Source organism: Copidosoma floridanum, unplaced genomic scaffold, assembly GCF_036245765.1.
Source record: "Copidosoma floridanum isolate Cflo_tuat_1 unplaced genomic scaffold, Cflo_Japanese_pri ptg000036l, whole genome shotgun sequence".
NCBI classification, from domain to species: domain Eukaryota; kingdom Metazoa; phylum Arthropoda; class Insecta; order Hymenoptera; family Encyrtidae; genus Copidosoma; species Copidosoma floridanum.
This window is the reverse complement of record NW_028321913.1, coordinates 147,338-155,438: the sequence shown is the minus strand read 5'-3', so window position 1 is coordinate 155,438 and position 8,101 is coordinate 147,338.

Here is an 8,101-nt window from a genome sequence, read left to right as displayed (position 1 = left end):
GTAATTATTAAGTGGGCGCTTGGCCTTCAATATTTTATACAATAAAAAGTACATGTATTTGCTTGACGCTGAGTTTATACTGGGGAGCTTTAGGTAAAGTTACCAAAAAATATCTAAGTGCAAAATATAAAAAAATTTTACGCGATGGTTGGTCAAAAATCGCCAATTTGGCTGTTAGTTATCAGATCTGGTCATCCTGGCTACGCCACGGCTTAAAAGGGTTTGGGATTCCTTTTCCCACTATACCAAAACTTTCTGGCCGTTAAGTGAGAGAAAAGTCACACCCATCGACATACAGTCAACCCCTTCCCAACTTCTCCTTGTTTTATTTGTATTTCTCAAAACAAACAAAACAGAAGCCAATCGTCGTAGGACAAGTGGCAAAGAAACCAATACATGACAGAATTTCAAAGTAATGCACCATATAGGCTTCAAGCTACTTTCAATTGGAGATACACTGTATGTAACAAGTAACATTTCTTTAATGAATATTATCATTTTTCGAAATATTTAACTGTTAAAGTTTTTTAGTAACGTAAAAAATTAGTCAGCAACTGTAGCTGTTTATTAAATAATTTTCTCATTCATTTACATCAGTTAATTAGCTGTACGTCAATTTGTTCATGTTTCTCATTTAAAAAAAATCGATGTATCATTAGCGTACCAAATCCAAATATGTGTGCATGTAATTAGAACTTGATGTTTTGTACCAGTATACGGTATTCAATTGGATTCTTCTTAAATAAAAATTTTTTTTCTATAAACTATACATCATAGATTTTTGGCGCTTTATAATATGATAGATTTACTAGTAGAAGTAGAATTTAAGAATGGATCAAACTTCTAACATGAAATGATTTCCCTGTTTTTTATGCAATTTAGACATTCGGTGTTCAATAACTGCTGTGGATATTAATATGCTCAATAGTTTTATTATATAAGATATAAATCATGAATGTGTTTCCTTGTAATTTTTTTTAAATTTTAATAGCAGTGCTATCATAAAATTTTTGCACCACTAAAAAATGTTCTATAATTTAATAAGTACTGTCTGTACTTAAATGGGTGCTTGAACTTTATGTTACTTATTATAACTAAAGTTTTTTTTTTTATAAAAAAAGCAGGTAATTGGTAATGCCAGAAAAAAGGCTGAAAGTCATTGGCCTTCGTTGTTGTATAATTTGCTTCATTATCAGTGGGACATCTGCTGAATAATAATATATAATTTTTTGGCTTATATCTGATTTAAATATGTGAAAAGTATTTTCATACAAAGCAAAAAGGTCAAAAGCAATTTATTAAGATCTTCTGCCTTTCTTTCTATGAATACATAATAATGTATTATTTTTATGTAAAGCTATAAGACTTAAAATAACTACCATCAAGGTAAATGTATCTTAAAATAAGGTTGTACAATTAAAGGAGTATTTTTTATTTTTTAGAAGGCCGGTATTCATGAAATGTCATAAGTTGTAGAAACTTGAGACTTTTACACTTTGAAAACAGTTCTCAAAAATGGTTGTAAAATTTATACATATACATATAATTGAGGGTTAAAACAAGAGTTGCACACGCTTTACCTATACCGTATGCGATTTCACTTGTCGGTTAGCTAAAATTGTTGTCTGCAAAGCGCATATATATGTCAATTTGAACATTAATGATCCTTTTTACATTAACTTCTACATAGAAAAATTTTTTAAAGCTCCGACCTTTAAGTACAAGTAAAATTAAGAAAATGTGCCAACACATCCTCATCTGTAGATACATTAACGAATGGTATAAATACATACAGGACCGTCCCTCGAAGCACCTTCTTTCTTCTCTTGCGGTTAAAAACATAAATAATTAGAACGCACGCTACGCTTTTGGAAACAATTCCTTTTTTAACGTCCAAAGTTTTAACCACTTTTCAATATCTTATCTGTACTTTCCAGCATAAAACCAAAAAGCGACCCTATATATATAGAATTGAGCAGAGGAAGAGAAGCTTATTCTCTTAAATATCGCGTGTCAGTACTGACGCGTTAATGTCGATGACAATTTAATTTTACCACCTTCTTCTACGCAGCTCTGCTCATAATATATTTACAATTCTTTGTGTAGGTCCTGCACCTGCTTTTGTTCGACATTTATTTTTCCTATGATCTGATTACTGGATCAATCGCTGACCCATTTGTAAGTACATCATGGTATTGATCGAACGCTTTTTTTGGGTGTTTGAATAAAATCACAAATCAGCTATTCGTTGGTGTGTGTACTTTTTTTATACTTGATGTCAATGTAGTGTTAAGGAAAAACCAAAAAAAATTAAAGTATGATGTTGACCACAGGCTTAAAGTTAGGATTTCGTTTAAAGAAGAAGTATATTTAATCCGTTTTCAAGTGAAATAATTAATATTACATGCTAATTACATCGACATTTTATACATCGATTTGTTTTATTGGATTTTACCTTTTTTTTAAACTGATGTGCAAACACATAATAAAGCATAATCGTTTTTTACTTTATAGCAAATTCGTTGTGCTTGATAGAAGCGTCGATTTGAGGAGAAAAAAAATGATTTAGCATTGAAGGTCAAAACAGTTTCTCTTCATAATAAAACGATCAAAACTGTAACCGTGAGAATTTATTCGTGTAAGATCTGACAGCAAGTTGACTTAATCTTTAAAGATTGTGGACCATATTGTGATAGGAAGTAATTTCCGACGAAGTAACAATTGATCTCATTCTTACTGACTTCTATAATCAATATAATCCTAGTTTGTTGGTACTATTCATAACCGCTTTTAAATAATAAAAATAGACAAATTTTATTCATTAAAATTATTTTTATTTTATTTCATTTGTCAACTATGTCACTAATGTAAATTTTTTTCTACCGATATAACTCTTAATGGCAAGACGACATCGCATACTCACTGTGTATCTTTACTATTTGTCAAGTTCTTCAACTTTTGTGAGATTGGCGGCAAGTATTGTTTATTTGCCTCATCTGTACCCCAACTCTTATTGCAATACCTGTGCGCTTTTTTCGGCCTAAATTTTCAAAGGTGGGGGAATAGACGAGAGAAGCTAGTAAAATAGAGAAGAAAAGCGAAGTTAGTCGAGTCTTACTAATCTTTGGTAAGTCGGGTATATTATCTAGAGCCGTTAGAGACACGCCCTACTTGTCTCAAGAGGTTACAATAAAGTTACTTTAACCGCAATTCGTGCCTTTATTTTTTTGTCAATCGAAAAAGCCACGTCACAATAGTATTTTTATCAAAATGTCTGACGAAACACTGGAATCATATGACGACGACCCGGGTCTAAATATACCATCAGATATTGAAAATCCCAATTCAACAATGTTAGCGGGTCACGAGATTACATCTCCCAGCAACACTTCCCAAGAGACGAGGCAGTTGGAGATTGAGCCGATATCTAAGGATGATCCTCGTATCTCAGCCGCCGATAATGATGAGGTGAGGAAACGATCAATTAAAGACGAATATCTCGATTTCTTAACATTACTCGAAAATTCAATAAAGTGGCGTATTTGCAGGGCACCCATCTACAGGGAATAGATTCTACTACATTTGTTCCGAATACGCTTAACGTCAACGTAAGTACAGAAATTCTTTGTCTAAGTCATTGTCTGGTTTTACTTTTTAAGTATTAAATTTTACTCGTGTTAAATGCTTGACTAAAATTAAAAAAGTATGTGCTGACTAGTCTTATGCTATACTTCGTCAAGAAATTTTATGAGCCAATAGGTATAAATGAAATATTAAACCCGTTGGATGTTTCATAATACTATTTTATTTACACGCATGAAAATTATTTTATGATAATAAAATATGTTGGTGAGAAAAGTATGTTTAATTTTCAGGTCAGTGGTAAATTCGTTTTAGTTACGGGCATAAAGATAGTTAAAGAAGGTGAGGACGAAAACGCTTCCCGAGAAATCACCTTAATATGTAAGATTCCAGATAAGAATGATTCGGATAAGGCTGAGGCGTGGCTTGACTCGGACAATGTCTTGTATTTATATGCTCCAGCTATTCATAAATAGACTGTGATCAACCTTATAAATGTCGATTTATGGTTACAGTAACTAAAAGATAATATAAAAAAGAGATGTAATGAATAATGTCATTATACTGTCTAATTTATTTTATTCACAAATAGTCAACTAAAATAACTTTGAGATCTCATAGTTTTTATCATATTAATACAGAAAATAAAATTAAAATTCGAACACTTCATAAAATAAGTTGAGTATTTCATTTATACAGTTGTCGATTTTCTTTATAATAATATCAAGTGCTATTTTTTTTATCCTACACTCAATCGAGATACTTATAGTTGGAAAGTCTACTAAAAAAATTTTTGTAATCTAGTAGGTACCGTAGGATAATTTATAACAAAATTTTCTCTTGATTTTGTTGTTACAAATGGTTTCACAGATTTTAAGTTATTTGACAAGGCTAAAATGTTATGCCAAACAACAGTTTTAGAAAAAATATTTATATGCAAGATTTAAATGCCTATAAAAAATATTATTAAAGAAAATTAGAATAGTAACTATTGAAGAATTATTTTAGTTTTTTTTCAGCCACCTCTTTTTTCCTCATAATTGACAGTGACAAAAACTGTCCAGTTTGTTACTTATTTTTCTGCACTATAACTCCTTTAAATAACATCCGCCAAACAATAAAAAGTATTTTGTTAAGGTTGAAGTAAGCTAAGATCATTGATGTTATAAGTTAATTTTTCTAAGAATTAAAAATTTTTATTTTTAATACGAAGTACCTGACAAAAAAATACTTTTTTAAATATATTATTTAAAATACGATCCAATTTAGTGAAACAGAGATATTATACTACACAATGAAAAATTTAAAATAAAATTTAGAAAAACAAAAGCATAATTAAAAAATACAAAGATGACGGTTTTTCTTTTAACACAACAATTTTTTAATGCAATAAATAGTATATTAACATGTATACAGTGTACAACTAAGAATTTCTTGACCAATACATTTTTAATGAGCAAACATTTTATATGACGGCTAAACACTACTCACAAGGGAGTTAAAATTTTAATCTTATTAGCATGTGCTTGTAACAATTGAACATTATTTTCTGTAATTTTTCCATCGAATTCTAATTGAACTTTCTGTCTTCGTATTTAAAAAAAAATAAATTATTTACCTTCCTACTTTTTCACCATGTTCTTTGGTAAATAACTAAAGTAAAAAAAAAGAATATAGAGGATAAATAAAAAAAATTCAAACTAATGAACTCTTATAATATTTATTTTAACACTTTTATGAAAATTACAAATTCATTTACTGCATAACACTAAAAGTATTATAAACACTTACTTTTATTTAACATTTAACTCATAATTAACATTTAATGAAAAAATATAGGACTTTGCGAATTTTTAACTGCAGATCTTGTATTGTAGAATAAAAAATATACGAACAATAATTATTTTTCAAAATAATTGAATCTTTACATTTTTTATTTAACCTTCATAAGTCAAGTAATTATGTGAATTATGAATAATTTTGAAATGTTCCTATAAGCACTTATAGGCACTTCACAGAGGGTCAGGGCACAGTGTGTCAGATGCAGGAGCTTCTTTTGATTGGCTCTTCTGTTTGCTGTACTCAGGACCAACACACACACAATCCTAATCAGCCAATCACTGGCTCGGAATCTCACGTCTGTGAGCTTCATAAGTTTGAGTGACACATCGATATGTATATGTTGTGTGAGTAATATACATATATACACAGTTTCTAAAGAAAGTCTTGAACATAGTGGCTCATCTGACACACTGTGCCTTGACCCTCCGTAAGGTGCCTTGCAGAAGCCACCTGGCACATTTTTGCCATCTGACGGTGGAATCACCCTCAATGTCTGATCAGTTTGAATCCAAATGACATAATAATCATTAAATATAGCTATTCTATTTGAAGTTTTAGATTACAGCCCTGCATTTTAAGATGATGTTTCTTTTTTTTTTTTTTAAATTCGTCAAGAACCAAGCACTCCTTTGATTACTACAAATAAATCACTTGATATTTTAGGAGGCCCAACTTCCAGTTCTCCGTACAATAAAATCAGAAACATTTCCGGTCAAATATATAGGTTCGTGTGGAGAGCTTCATAAGTTTGAGTGACACATTGATATGTATATGTTGTGTAAGTAGTATACATATATATACAGTTTTTAAAGAAAGTCTTGAACATAGTGGCTCATCTGTAATTGTAAACTGTAAATCAATAAATACTATTAAGTTCTACTGGTATCGCTTAAAAAACAAGGACAATGAAATCAATTACGATTAAAATTATCAATTAAAATTTCAGTGAGTCTAGCTCCAATATATTTTAAATTTATTAACCTAGAATTATTGCAAAATGTCGTGGAGAAATATGTATGTAGTTGGTACAGGTCAGTAGAAAATCTATATTTAGGAGTAATTTTCTTACCATGAGCGTTAAATCTATGGCATAATTAAGCAGAAAAACGAGTTTTGCAAGTTAATAACTAATATACATAAATCTCGGCTTCTGAGGGAGATATCTTTTCTTTGCGCACATGATACAAAAACTACTCTTTTCTACTCATGATTACTTTTTCAATTTTATTCGTGTATGGTAAACTAACAGCTTATGAGGTAACTCTTATTAAAAGTATATCATTTAAAAATTTATTTTTGTTGTTTACTGTACCACTACAATCTTCTTATGGGGTATAAGGCCACAAAGGGCGTGGCTGTGGCTCTCTGTACTGAGAATAAATTGAAAAAGGCTTTCCATCATTATACAAACGGTTGTTTTTCTTCGGTTTTTTAAGTTTCTTGATTCTTCTACATGATTTTTTTACAAAATACTTTACGATCTGTCTGTGACATTTCTCATACAAAAATATGATTAGACTTAGGGAAAATCCACTTAATAAAAACACAAACAGTGGAGTGACTTCAGAAAGACCTAATGATGTAAATGAAACTTCTTTTTTAATACCGAATTTGGCCCGATTTTCGTTTTTTTTTCGAGAAATGATTCCATTCTCTCTATACTTTTGAATGCTGAAAAAAATTTGTATTGTTAAAATTGTCTATCATAAATTTTTATATGAAAATACTTACTGATGATTTAAAAATTGAAGAAGTGGATCTCCTTTGTTCAAAACTATACCTTTTTTTCTAAAGTTACCTAGTGGAATAGCTAAGATTTCGCAAGGTTTTTTGAAAGTTACTTGACTCCATGAATAACCAATGTTATAGAGAACTACCCTTTCCTTGCATACCTACAATTAAAAAAAGTTTCTAAGATTAACACGCTAAAAAGTATTCTATTTTAATTTATTAAATTTGTACATCTTTCAAAAATTTTCTAGAATTGCTCTAGTTTAAAGTGTACTAGTATAGAACCGTATTTATTGCACACAACGCACGGACACACAAACATAGATCTATACGAATAATTTGTATAACCGTCTCCAAAAATAAAAAATTACATTATAACGTTTAATAATATCTTTGTATTACTATTTTTTTAATGAAATGTTAAAGATAATTCTTAATGACATTTACACAAATTCTTTGGGTGCCAAAACTTTTGTCTACGGTAGAATATAAAAAAAAAAATATCTTTTGACAAATAGTCTTACCACCATTACAAATAAAAGTGTTAAAAATAATTTTTAAATGCTATTGAGAAAGGTGATGCATTGTTAAGTATCTTTAAAAATTATCAACGTAAGTTAAATATTTTACATTACCTGCTGTATAGCCTCTTGGAGGGTTGTAGGTAGACTATTCTCATCTTTCAAAAACTGTCTCAGTTCGTCATTTATATTGTCCTTTGAGCTCTAATAAAATATCATTGGATAAAGTTTTTAAGTACAATGTAGTTGATATATTCAATTAAAACTTTACAAAATTACCGAGAAAAACGTTAATGAGTCAGTGTTTTTTACAATAATCAACTGATATGTTTTGTCCGCTAGAAATCCACGCGCATTTCTAAATGGAATGTGTGGTATTGAAACTGTAGCAAAACTTGTGAAACAGCCTGCGTACATTGAAATAA